This window comes from Puma concolor, chromosome C2, assembly GCF_028749965.1.
Source record: "Puma concolor isolate L17-30 chromosome C2, mPumCon1.1.hap2, whole genome shotgun sequence".
Classification (NCBI taxonomy): Eukaryota; Metazoa; Chordata; class Mammalia; order Carnivora; family Felidae; genus Puma; species Puma concolor.
Window position 1 is genome coordinate 108139866 of NC_141675.1, and position 14548 is coordinate 108154413.

General features: G+C 32.7%; 1 non-coding gene across 1 annotated transcript; it reads right to left on the bottom strand.

Moving 5' to 3' along the window:
• Window positions 1–5239: 5239 nt before the first annotated feature.
• LOC112850554 (U6 spliceosomal RNA) lies at window positions 5240–5341 on the bottom strand. The gene has a single exon (XR_015240568.1). It is a non-coding gene; the product is annotated as a U6 spliceosomal RNA (small nuclear RNA).
• Between the last annotated feature and the right edge of the window lie 9207 nt (window positions 5342–14548).

Sequence of the window (14548 nt, forward strand, 5' to 3'; positions counted from 1 at the left end):
ATCTGTCTATCTATCTATCTATCTATCTATCTATCCATCTATCTATCATCTACCTATAATCTACTGAAATAGAGATTTTAAGGAATTGGATTGTGCAATTGTAGGCACTGGCAATTCCAAAATCTGCAGGGCAGGCTAGCAGACTGGAGATTCAGGGAGAGTTTGATGTGGCAATATCAAGTTCAAAGGAAGTATAAAGGCAGAATTCCTTCTTCTTGGGGGAACTTCAGTCTTTTTCACTTTTCTTTTTTTTTAATTTGAGTATAGTTGGGGTGTCTGGGTAGCTCAGTTGGTTATGGTTAAGTATCTGACTTTGGTTCAGGTCATGATCTCACTGTTCCTGAGATCGAGCCCCGCATCAGGCTCTATGCTGACAGCTCGGAGCCTGGAGCCTGCTTCAGATTCTGTATCTCCGTCTTTCTCTCCCCCTCCCCTGCTCATGCTCTGTCTCTCTCTCTCAAAAATAAATAAACATTAAAAAAGTTAATTTGAGTATAGTTGACACACAATGGTACATTAGTTTGAGGTATATAATGTAAAGATTCGACAAGTGAATACACACAAGCTATACCACAAATGCAGCTACCATCTGTCACCATACAATGCTAATGCAATACCATTGACAATATTCCTTATGCTGCACCTTTTATTCCAGCTACTTATTCATTCCATAACTGAAAGTCATTCCCCTTCACCCATTTTGTTCATCTCCCCCAGCCCCTCAGTATTCTTTTCTTATGACCTTCAAGTGAATGCTTGAGACCAACACACATTATGGAAAATTTGGCTTTACTCATAGTGTACTAATACAAATGTTTATCACATTAACAGAACACCTTCACAGAAGCATGTAGACTGATGTTTGACCAAATATCTGAACATCATAGCCTAGCTAAATGGAGACATAAAATTAACCATCACAGGTATAATAAAGACCACAACTTGATCTCTATTAATCTCAGTCAACTACTGTGATTACTTGAATATGTGTATTTATTTTAGAAGGAAATTGTGACATTTTCAGTTTAATTATAAATGAAACTAGTTAAGAATTAACCTTTGTTTAAAAAGTACCTCATAAAAAATATAACTTCTAATTACCGAATTTATCTTTTATGAAATTAGTGTGTGATACATGAACACCCTATAATCACATATCCAATTCACCCCATAGAAGAATTAGGGACTACAATATTTACATTTTCCTTAAGAATAACGTTAGCACACATGCTTGTAATTTCAGATGTCAGACAGATAATTGAAAAGTAATAAATGAGATATTCAAGGCCAATACTTAAGGCGATTTATATGTGTGTTCTTCAGGTCTCTTCTTCTGTCCCATGTCCATCCTTTCCATCCATAAATTTCCACTCAGCCATTCAGTGGCATCAACTTTCTTGCCAGCCTCCTTTATCAAAACTTTCCTTTAGAGCCTTCATTTATACTAAAGGACAATTACGATAAATGTTTAGAAGATGGTCTCCCTTGATAGCATGAGAGATCAGAGTCCTAAGCTAAAGGAATGAATTACTGAAAATAAAGGAACTAAATAGTGTTGCTTTCCTGTAGTTTGGGTGGTTTTCCTAAGAAAATGTTTTTATTTGGTACCCATTTTGGCTCAACCAATGAATCACAGTATAACTCTGGGCCAGAAGTGAAATAGAATAAAAACAGAATTGTGAGGTAGAATTGTTTTAGTAAATGCATGTATTTCTCCCAGATTTGTAACTTGATTTTTACTCTTTTTAAACAGAATTCATTAATGGCATAAAATATATCAAGTGTAATACTTTAGTATAAGTGCTTAATTTTAATTATATATTTTTTTCATCCTTTTTTCTTTTGCAAGGGGATTTGCTGCTATTAGCCCTTAATTTTGATTTTTTAACTATCCAAGTTTTCAAAACTATCACCAAATTTGTCACTGGCTAGAATTGTTTTGATTTACTATTTAGTGACTACTTAATGACTGCTTAGTGGGTCTAATAGGACTGCAATTAATAATAATAAGATTTAATTAGAATGTCAATATATTTCTCAGTCTTTCATTGTGACAACAAAATTCCTGAGCAATTTCCATTGTTACCAGGACATGTGATCTTGCTATCTGATAGTATTTTCTATTTCCCAAACATTCAGTGTATTTCATATCATTATGTCTTTGGAGAAATTATTTCTTCTTAGAATGATAGACTTCCCCTGGAGAAGACATCTTGCTGCTACTTAAATAACACCACTAGCAAGACTTCAAAAAAAAGCTCATTTTATTATTAAACAATCTAATGCTGAAGCATATTTTCCCTTGAAATATGCACCCTCTCTGTAAAGTCTGTATGGATTCCTTCTGAATAAATAAAAACTTGTTATTGATAATAGTTATCATGTATTCATATATCTACTTTTTAAAAAAATTTGGGACTAAGACTTATTTTTTCTTGACTTCCTTATAATTCTGATTATTCTCCGAATACACACTACTTCTTAAACATCCATCTTAAAATTAATATAAAGTGAAAATATAGCTTTAAGCTTCATGTACAAGAGAGTTAAATTGTTAACACTAGAGGCTACCCTAGCATTGTGGAAAAGTCCTGGCCTTTTGAGTTATACAAACTTAGTTTTATATCCCAGATTTGCAATTTACTAGCTCTGAGCAATTGACTGAACTTCCCCTGTAAAATGATGAAAGTAATATGTCAACTGTAATGGTTATTATGAAAATATAATATGATAATCCATGTAAACCCCCAGAACATAGTAAGTATTCAATTATCTTCACCAATTTATCCATTTACTTGCTTCTTTTCCAAGGAGAATTTACCTCTGTATAATAACTCTTCTCCTAAATGTTTTTTGTGTCATTGTACTTTATTGATACATATTAACTTTTTTAACTTTTTATTTTGAAATAATTTTTAGACCTAAATAATTTTAAGACTTTTAGACTTAAATAATTTTATTTATTTATTTTTTTTTTTAATTTTTTTTTTTTCAACGTCTATTTATTTTTGGGACAGAGAGAGACAGAGCATGAACGGGGGAGGGGCAGAGAGAGAGGGAGACACAGAATCGGAAACAGGCTCCAGGCTCCAGGCTCTGCGCCATCAGCCCAGAGCCTGACGCGGGGCTCGAACTCACGGACCGCGAGATCATGACCTGGTTGAAGTCGGACGCTTAACCGACTGCGCCACCCAGGCGCCCCTAGACTTAAATAATTTTAGACTGAAATAATGTTAGACTTACAGAGTTGTAATATAGTACAGAGTTCTCATATGCCCTGCACTAACTTTTTTCATGTTGACATCTTCTATAACCATGATTCATTTATCAAAACTAAGAAATTAATATTGATATAACACTATTAACTAAACTACAGGTTTTATTCAGATGTCACCATTTTCCACTAAACTCCTTTTTTCTGGTGCAAGATTTGTTGCAAGATACCATGTTACATTCAGCACATATTAGTTTTTGTAATGCAGATCCAAAGATATTTGATGGTAGCCTACTGGCTTTAGGTAAGCAGCTTGGCATTGTGTCACCACACATTTTTCTTTTGGATTGTTTTTTTATATCTTCACCCAAATCATTAATAAAAAGTTTGAACATAATGAGATCCAAAAATTATTCCATAAAACAGCTCTTGAGAACAAATTGAGCCACTGAATCCATTCATCAATACTCTTGAGTACTCCTCCACATCTCAAGATTTGGACCAGAATAACTGAGCCAAAGAGGGTTTCTTACAGGAAATGTATATATGGGCTTTATTTTTCTATTATATATGATAATTATAGATATCTTGTTATTATTTCTATTTGTCCCATGTATTCTTTAATATTTTTCAACTTTTTCTACTTATTTTGAATTAATTGAATCATTATTGTACTTTTGTTTATGTCCCCTGCAGGCTTATTAACTATACTTCTTTGTTTTATTCATCTTTTTTGATGGTTGATCTAGAATTAATAACATACACATTTAATTTATCAATATCTATCTTCAAATATTGCTGTGTTGGTTTACATATGGCATAAGGACCTGAAAGTACTAAACCTTAATTTCCCTATTCCCATCATTTCTGCCATGGTTGCATACAATTAAATTCTGGATAGACATTATTTACTTAAACAGCTAATTATACTTTAAATAGATTAAAAATGAGAAAAAGTTATTTTATATACACTTGCATATTTTTAATCTCTGAGATTATTGTTTTCTTTGTGTAGACCCAACTTTCTCTCTGGTATCACTTTTTTTCTATGTGAAGAACTTCCTTTAAATTTTAAGTTTTTACTCTATTCTTCTAAATATGAAAAAGTTGATTTTGCTTCTCTTTGTGAGATAATTTAGATAGGAATAGAATTTTCAGTTGACATATCTATATCTTTTCTTTGTGTCTTTCAGTACTTTACAGACATTGTTCATTATCTGCTAGTTTGCACAGCCTCTGGATACTTAGGTTGTTTCCATATCTTGGCTATTATAAATAATGTTGCAATGAATATAGGAGTGAATATATATTTTTGAGTTAGTGTTTTTGTTTCTTTAGGGTAAATACCCATACGTGGAATTGCTGGATCATATGATAGTTCTATTTTTAATATTTTGAGAACCCTCCATGCTGTTTTCCATAGTGACTGCACGAATTTACACCCCTATCAACAGTGTACAAGTGTTCCCTTTTCTCCACATCCTCACCCACACTTTTTATTTCTTGTCTTTTTGATAATAACCATTATAACAGATGTGAGATGAAATATCATTTGATTTGCATTTTTCTGACGATGAGTGATGTTGAATATCTTTTCAAGTATCTGTTGGCCATCTGTATGTCTTCTTTGGAAAAATGTCTATTCAGGTCCTCTGCTTATTTCTTAATCAGATGAATGATGATGGCTTTGCTATTGAGTTCTGTGAGTTCTTTATATATTTTGTATATTAACCCTTTATCAATTATATGATTTGCAAACATTTTCTGCCATTAGGTAGGTTGCATTTTTATTTTGTTGATCATTTATTTTGCTGTACAGAACCTTTTTAGTTTGATGTAACCTGCTCTTGAGATTCTTATTTAGTTCTTCCATATATAGTGTGTCTTTTTGCTTCTTTTTCTTTTAATATTTTTTATCATTGGCCTTTTAATCATTTGTCAGACAGGTTTTAGCCTTTTTTTCCCCTCTTCTTCTTCTTCACTGTTGGGTTTGTTGAACTTCTTGAATCTGTAAATTTATTTTTTATCTATTTTAAAATGATTTGGCCATTATTTCTTTGTGCATGGGCCATGCTAATCTTCTCTGTATCATTCCAGTTTTAGTATATGTGCTGCCAAAGTGAACACTGGCCATTATTTCTTTAAATATTCTTTCTGCCCTTCCTTGTTCCTTCAGGGTCTCCAATTATACATGCAGACAATTGACATTTTTCAATAACACACCAAACAGTGGCCATTTTTACTTTTCAGTCTTATTTCTCTCTGTGCTTCATTTTGAATAGTTTCTATTCATATATCTTTATGCTCACTGATATTTTTCTCTTCCATGCCTAATCTGCTTTTAATCGCATCCTGTGTGCTTTTCACTTAAGATATTTCATGTCAAGTCTACAAGTTCCATTTGGGTCTTTATAATATCTTCCATCTCTCTTCTTTATGTGTTCATATTGACATTTCGATTATAGATCATGTTCATGATATTTATAATAGCTATCTTAACAACCTTGTCTATAAATTTCATCATCTCCATTATTATGGGGGTCTGGTTCTACTACTTGATTTTTCTCCTGCTTTGGTTTATATCTTCCTGCTTATTTAAATGCTTGATAATGTTTTATTAAATGTTGGACAATTTTTAATTTTATGTTGTTTGTTTCTGGATTTTATTGAACTCCTTTAAAGAATGTTAGATTTTGTTCTGATGCATAGATAAGTAGCTTGTGGTAATTTTATCCATTAAAACACAACATTAAGTTTTGTTTGGAGAGGTCTTACATAGATTTTATCTCTGGGAATAATGTAATCCCAACTGCTGAAGTGTCACACATCTGTTAAGACTCTACCCAATGTTTCCATTATTATAAGGTCTTTTTACACAAATTATTTACAGTTTGTGTGAGCTCTGAGTAGTATTGCTAATCAGTGATTCTTGCTTGGACTATGGGAGTCTCTGTGAACACATGCATGCATCAGTACTCAACCAATGCTTAAAGCATCCTTCTTAAATTTTTCATTGTTCTATGTGCAGTTCCTTCATCCCTTGAATTCTACACCATAAATTTTAGCTGTCTAGATATTCCAAACTTTAATTGCTGTATCTTCAACTCAGTGAGACTATCAGGCTTTCTCCTGGAAACTTCATCCTGGCAATAAGCTAGAGTATTGTAGGACCCAGTTCATTTGTTTCTCTTCTCTCAGGGATTATAGCCCAATGGGACTTGTTTTTCAATGTCTGAAAATGATTGTTTCATATATTTTGTCTGACTGTTAAATTGTCAGATGTTTTGTTTATGGTATGAGAGCAATTCTGAAGCAGAATTCTAAGGCATTCATTTGCATGAACTTCTCTAGGTCTAAAAATGATTTTGTGGAAGGAAAAGTATTAATAGCTACCTAGGTCATACATTTATTAAAAATTTGGAATGTAGTAGTTTAAACTATTAAGTTCAAATTACATATTTTATCTTAACCATACACAAAAATCAACTCAAATCAGACTAAAGACTTAAATGTAAGACCTGAAGCCATAAAACCACTAGAAGAAAATATAGGCAATAAGCTCCTTAGCATTGATTTTAGCAATAATTTTTTTAATTTGACACCAAAAGAAAAGCAACAAAAACAAAATAAACAAGCTTAATTACATTAAACTAAAAAGCTTCTGCACAGTGAAGGAAACTATCAACAAAATTAAAAGGCAACCTATGGAATGAGAAAAAATATTTGCAAGCCACATATCTGATAACTGGTTAATATCCAAAATATACAAGGAACTCAGCAATTCAATAAGCAAAAAATAAAATAAAATACCCCAACCAAAAAGGACCAAATTGACATTTTTCCAAAAACATATAGTTAACAAGTACTTGAAAAAGTGCTCAACATTATTGATCATCAGGGAAATGTGGATTCAAATCATAAAGAGATATCTCACACATGTTAGGAATGCTTTTAACAAAAAGACAAGAAATAACAAACACTGGTGAGGATGTGAAGATAAAGGAATCCTTAATTTAAACTGGTATAGCCATTTTGTAAAACTGTATGGAGGTTCATCAAAAAATTAAAAATAGAATTACCATATGATCCAGCCATGCTACTTCTGGGTATATAAATTCAAAGGAAACTAATCATTATCTCAAAGAGATATCTGTATTCCCATGTTTATAGCAGCATTATTCACAGAAGCCAAAGTATAGAAACAGCCTAAGTGTTTACTGGCAGATGAACAGGTTACAAAAATGTGATATATATATGTGTGTGTGTGTGTATACATGTATACATATATATATGTGTATATATATATATACACATATATATATTATATTCAGCTTTTATTTATATATGTATACATGTATACATATATATTATGTATACATGTATACATATATATATTATGTATACATGTATACATTATATATATATTATGTATACATGTATACATAATATATATATAATGTATACATGTATACATATATATATATTATGTATACATGTATACATATATACATTATATTCAGCTTTTAAAAAGAAGGAAATTCTGGGGGCGCCTGGGTGGCGCAGTCGGTTAAGCGTCTGGCTTCAGCCAGGTCACGATCTCGCGGTCCGTGAGTTCGAGCCCCGCGTCAGGCTCTGGGCTGATGGCTCAGAGCCTGGAGCCTGTTTCCGATTCTATGTCTCCTTCTCTCTGCCCCTCCCCTGTTCATGCTCTGTCTCTCTCTATCCCAAAAATAAATAAACGTTGAAAAAAAAATTTAAAAAAGAAGGAAATTCTGTCATTTGTGACAACATGGATGAAATTGGAAAGCATTATGCTAAGTGAAGTAAGACAAACAAGGAAAGGAAAATACCACATGGTATCACTTACATTTGGAATCTAAAACAAAAACAAAAACAAAAAAGAAAAACTCATGAGAGAGATTAGAAAAGTGGTTGTCAGAGGCTGGGTTGTGGGGGAAATAGGAAGAGATTGGTAAAAGGGTACAAATTTTCAGTTATAAGATGCATAAGTTTTGAGAATTTAATGTATAAATGGTAACTAGAGTTGATAATGACATTTTGTATAATTGAAACTTGCTAAGAGAATAAAACCTACATGTTCTCACCAAAAGAAAAAAAAGGTAAATATGTGAGGTGGTGGATGTGTTAATTAACTACATGGAAAGGAATCCTTTCCTACTCACAAGAAAATCCTTCCAAATGCTTTAAATTTCACAAATTAAAAGAATACATATTATTAATCCAGACCTCTTAAACACCCCTCTGCCATTTACAAACTTCATCAAATATCTTACACTCTTTGGTTGACAAAATCACAAACCCATAAGTATATATTTTAATTAAAATTAAAAATCAGAGAGATTACCAGTGGGATTAATTCTGACAATTACAATATCTCTAAACTACTAAATTAGTTCTTTGAATTTACTTTATTTTTAAATTTAACTTTAAAATATTGTGGGGATTGAGAAGATAATTTACCAACTCTGGGAGAAATGTTAGCATCTCAAGCAATTTGAGTCTATTAAAATGATAATTTGTGATTGTTAAATCCCACCTTCACAAAAAGCTGACATTGTTTATTCAAGATTGTAGACAAAGCAAGGGATTTAGGGACAGTATACATCTTGAGTTTTCTCCAGTCACAGATAAACATTCTGATTCCTCTTTTTTTTATAAACAAGGGTTCCCAAGTCTGCATGTTATTCAATTGGTATTCTTTAATCTGATATGGTTAGATGAAAATCTTCACAGCTATGCAGGTATAGCAAACTTCATTGATTTCTCAGTGGAATCTGCATTTCCTTAGCTTTAGGCAACAATTCCATATTCACTTTAATGACATCCCATTGTATCTTGAATATCTCTCATATTTTTTCTTCCTCTGAAATCCCAACTCTAAAGTTATGCTAATGAAACTTTCTGAAACATATAATCTATTCTAGAATTTTCTTAGAATCTACCTGTCATTTCTGGCTTCTATTCTTCCCTTAATTTTGAAAGCATTTACCCATCATTAGTCTTATGGCATATTTTCCTTTTATTATGAGTTTGTTAGGATTACTGACAGGTGTTCTGAAATTACATCTATGAATTCATTTGACATTGTTGGATAAATTTTCTGAGTTTAGTATCCTAATTTCATTGAAACAATTATATGCATTCTTATACTTTCCTCACTCAACTTACACCTCTGCTTTATTTATTCTGCCCTTTCTAGGGTTTTTTTTTTTTTTCTGAAGAAAAGGGAAGTAAAATTTGTTACACAGTTCTTTCTACTTTCTCTCACTTATTAACAGGACACTCTGTTCATCAAACAATAGATCTATGCTTTCCCTCTTTTTCTGAACATGATTTATTGTCGCTTAACAATCATTGCTTCAATTTCCAGTATTCCATTTTGATGCCCCTTTGGGTTTATAAACAAAAGCTGTTGTAGAAAATGCTTTTGCTTCACAGGAAAAAGTGCTTTAAAAATTCAATTAACTTTAGAAAAAAAAGTCATTTTTTCAAATCACTGTAGTTAAGGAATTCTCAGTTATTGATTGTCCTTTTGCAGCTAAAATAAACAACTTTATGTCATTAGCCTACCATTCTGGTGGATTTGAATTTACTTAGAATTACCACACAGCCAATCATTTAACTAAATTCAATTTTTGGTTGAAAATCTCTGAGTCCTATAATATTACTGGGAGTGGTAAATTTTATTTTTGCTCCATAGAATAAGTTTTTCCAACCCTGCTAAAACTTATGACAAAGAAGTCTAATTTTTAACCCTCACTGATTTAAATACTATTTTAAGGTTGAAATATTATTTTATAAATATGAATTGCTTCAGCAAAATACCACTGCAAAAACCAAATAATGCAAAAGGAATACATGTTACTAAAAACAAAAATGTCACTAAACATATTGCAATCTATAAGTATTTGTCATTTAAGTCCAAGAAAGGACATCATGTTGTTATTAACATGGGACCATTAGATATCTTGCAATAGTGACACTGAAATATTAATCTGTCCTAGAAAGCAATTTTCTTTTTATTTTTATGAACAAGAGTAATTTGTGGCCCATAAGTAGAGAGGGAAATGATTTTAATGATAATAATCATGGAAGAAATTAATGCTAGCATACTTACAAATAATATTCTCTTCTACAAAAAAAGATTTCATCATGATTATATGCAAAACACAACACCTCTATGTTTGTCATGGAGAATGTGAGTATAGCAGATGATATGAAATAATTCCTAAAATACTTGTATTAATATAGTGAATTATTAAAAGAAGAATGGGTTATTATAATATTGTTACCTAAATTAGGTTTAACATATCTGTATGTTTTATCATCAAATAGAAAAATAGTTTTTGTCATAATTAATAGCCTAAGTATGTTCAGATATTTTTTACCAAATTAAGAATATTACTGCATAAAGCAAGTTTTAATAAACTGTGTAGATGCATACTGTGAGAATTGCAAATGCCTCCATTTTTGAGAACTTAACCCGCCATTGATAGCCAGGAAAAAATACATTAGAAACACCTAGTGTTTGGCACCCAGTTGTGAAATTTTGCTGAGTTCTGATAATGCTGGGCACTGACAGCCTGGTGGAGTGGGCACACCACAGCCTCACACAGCACTCCAAATGAGTGCTGTGGCTCTGAGGCCAGCTTCTTTAGGTTCAGCATTTTTGCACTAGGATTGCCAAACATTAGGGAACATGAAGTGGAGGGTACACACTTCAATTAGTTATTTTACAGACACAACAGCTCTTTGCTTCTGCAAAATTTTCTTCTACTTTTTATCTAAATGTCTTCCATTTCTTGAAGCTCTACGAAAGAGAAAGTGATTCAGGTACCGTATCTTTTTGCAGATTACTGGCTGGTAAAATGCAATGTGATGGGCAAAAACAAATGTGAAATCAAATGCACTTGTCTTTTCAGTTTTCAGTTTTAAATTGAAGTGTTTAGCCTCCTTATAACTTTTCTGCCATGTTATGTTAAGTACAGGTCTAATTTTATTTTATTTTTACAGATTTTGTCAACATTTTGTTAACTGCATATTTCATAATATATGTCTGAAAACTGCCACCTTAAGCATAGAGTGCACTGAAAGGTATACATATTTTTAAGAGTAATAAATAGTGTTAAAATAATTATCTTGTTAAAAATAATTTACTCTTTTGGATGGATTATGGAGAATTTTTCTCATCTTTACATTTTTCCCATTGAACTTATTTTTATAATTAATGAATAATCTATTATCTCTAAAAGTGGATTTATACTACAACCTATATTCAAGTTTAAACATAGAATCTCATTCTCATGTCAGTAAGATTTGTATTGAGATAACTAATCAGGCAGAAATAAGCACGTATCAACAAAAGTCTTTTTAATGACAGATTACTGTAGTATAACTCTATCCTAAAATTCTACAAAGTTCTGGGGTACCTGGGTGGCTCAGTGGGTTGAGCATCTGACTCTTGATTTCAGCTCAGGTCATGATCTCAGGGTCAGGAGATGTAGCTCCGCATTGGGCCCACACAGAGCATGGAGCCTGCTTGAGATTCTCTCTCTCCCTCTGCCCTTTCCCCTGTCATGTGCACGGCTGCTCTCTCTTTCTCTATCAAATAAATAAATAAATAAATAAATAAATAAATAAATAAATAAATAAATAAAATTCTATGGCCTAAAACTATATATTCAAAATGAGCAATGTGATAACAGAATCGGTAAGTTACTATAATACTTCTTCTTATATATAAAATATATTTCACATTAAAAAAATCTTTATTTATTTATTTTTGAGAGAGTGAGTACACAAGCGGGAAGGAGCAGAGAAAGAGGGAGACAGAGAACCGAGAGCAGGCTCTGCACTGACAGCACAGAGCCTGATGTGGGGCTCTAGCTCATGAACTATGAGATCATGACCTGAGCCAAAATCAGATGCTGAACCAAATGAGCCACCCAGGTGCCCCTATATTTCAAATTCTTTAAAAATGTTTATTTGTTTATTTTGGAAGAGAGAGAAAGGGGCAGAGAGAGAGGGAGAGAGAGAGAGAGAGAGAGAGAGAGAGAGAGAGAGAATTCCAAGTATACTCCTCACTATCATCACAGAGCCCAATGCTGGGCTCAAACTCACGAACTGTGAGATCATGACCTGAGCTAAAATCAAGAGTTGAACGCTCAACCAACTAAACCACCCAGGTGCCTCTATTTCAAATTTTAATATATTTTGTTACATATAATTTTTATAACACACACCAGTAAGAATAAAAACATACTATTTCAAATACACATGTTTAGAAATGCTTCTGAGTAAAATATTAAATTTAATATATTTTTGAAAAATGTGTTTGAAGTCAGATAAATAAATAATTATAATATATTGACATTTTTAAAGCTTTAAATATATAGAACTTTGATGAAGCCATCTATAGGAAACCATCTCAGACTCTTTTTAATTGATAAAATATAAGACTACCTTGTTTCTCAACACATATAAGTGTTACATTAAGTGTTTAAAAAGAGTTTGATTTCTTCAATCTAAGCCAGAAAATGTGCTACAGAAATATTCTAAATGTCCAGGCAATATTTTCAGCTAGCAAACATATTCCACTCCCCACTTCCACACTAAGAATACACTTAAACTGACATTACAAGATCTTAATTTAGTGGGTTAGAATTAATTATGTTCCACTCTATCTTGTGATTGGTAGAAATGTTTACTTCTCCTCTGCCTCCCTTAGTGCTTAAATGTTCTGTTGACTTCACCATGAACTTCAAGGTGAACTTCATAGGTTCACGGAGAGGTTTATTCATTTTGGCAGAAAAAAAGGCTGACTCTATACATAGCTAAGCTTTAAACTACATTCCTGTACCGTGCAAAACCATCAACATTTTCTCCACAACTGGCTATTTTCCATTTGTGATATGATGAAAAGCAAAACAAGTTAGCTAAGGAACCAGAATTCTTTTCAATGCTGGAAAAGTGGGCATGGGGGTGGGAGTGGCAGCAGGAAAGGGTGGGGGGAGAGGGAGAGAAAGAGAAAGAAAACAAAACAAAAACAAAATGCTAAGGATACAATTTTGGTTACATGTGCACTGTATCAATCTTTCAATCTAATTTCATTTTAAGATAGACATTGGATGATCTTTAATTTTTTCCCTTGAAAGCTGTCAAATTCACTAGAAATACAAAAATAAATTTAACTTACCTAAACTAATCAAGTAAGTAACCTTTCTGTTAGTATTCGAGAAAGGAAGAACAAACATAATTCCAGACATCATATATACACAGAACTGTACTCCACTTTGTAATGCCAATTTCAGTCTTGAGGCACAGTATGCTTGCATTCATCCTTGGTCTCTATTTATTGGATAAGTTAAGTGCTCCCCAAATTTGCAAGCATGGTTATAAATTATTGTTTTATTTTATTTTATTTATGGACAAGTTTAGTAAAGCATGAAGCTTTCTTTCCCCTGAACATTTGAAATATGGAAGTTTTAACATACCCCCTTGTCTATTCTTCCTTCTTCTTATATATATTCTAATGCAGCATTATTACCTCACAACTTCAGGGGGAAATCTGTAGATATGACAAAATACTTTATAATTCAGTTAAAAAAGCCAAAACATTGGGGTGTCTGCGTGACTCAGTTGGTTAAGTGTCAGACTTCAGCTCAGGTCATGATCTCACAGTTCCTAAGTTCAGGCCCCGTGTCAGGCTCCTTGCTGACAGCTCTGAGGTTGGAGCCTTCTTCAGGTTCTGTGTCTCCTCTCTCTCTGCTCCACCCCCACTCACGCTTTCTCTCTCAAAAAAAAATTGTTGTTTTTTTTTTTTTGTTTTTGTTTTTTTTTTATTTATTTATTTTTTTTAACGTTTATTTATTTTTTGGGACAGAGAGAGACAGAGCATGAACGGGGGAGGGGCAGAGAGAGAGGGAGACACAGAATCGGAAACAGGCTCCAGGCTCTGAGCCATCAGCCCAGAGCCCGACGCGGGGCTCGAACTCACGGACCGCGAGATCGTGACCTGGCTGAAGTCGGACGCTTAACCGACTGCGCCACCCAGGCTCCCCCCAAAAAAATTGTTTTAATTACAAAGAAAAGCCAAAATATTTACAGTAAAGTAGGGAACTTGGGTTTCTTATATTTGGATATTTTAAGCAATAGGGAGAACAGTACTATCCTAAATCTCTGATTATTATTTTTAAAACCTAGTATAGAATTCCGAATTCTCAGACCATTAACATGTAAAACATTCTAAGAGGATATTGCTGTGAAAATTAAATGTAGCTGTTCATTGTAATGCTTTTAAATGCTCTGCCATTC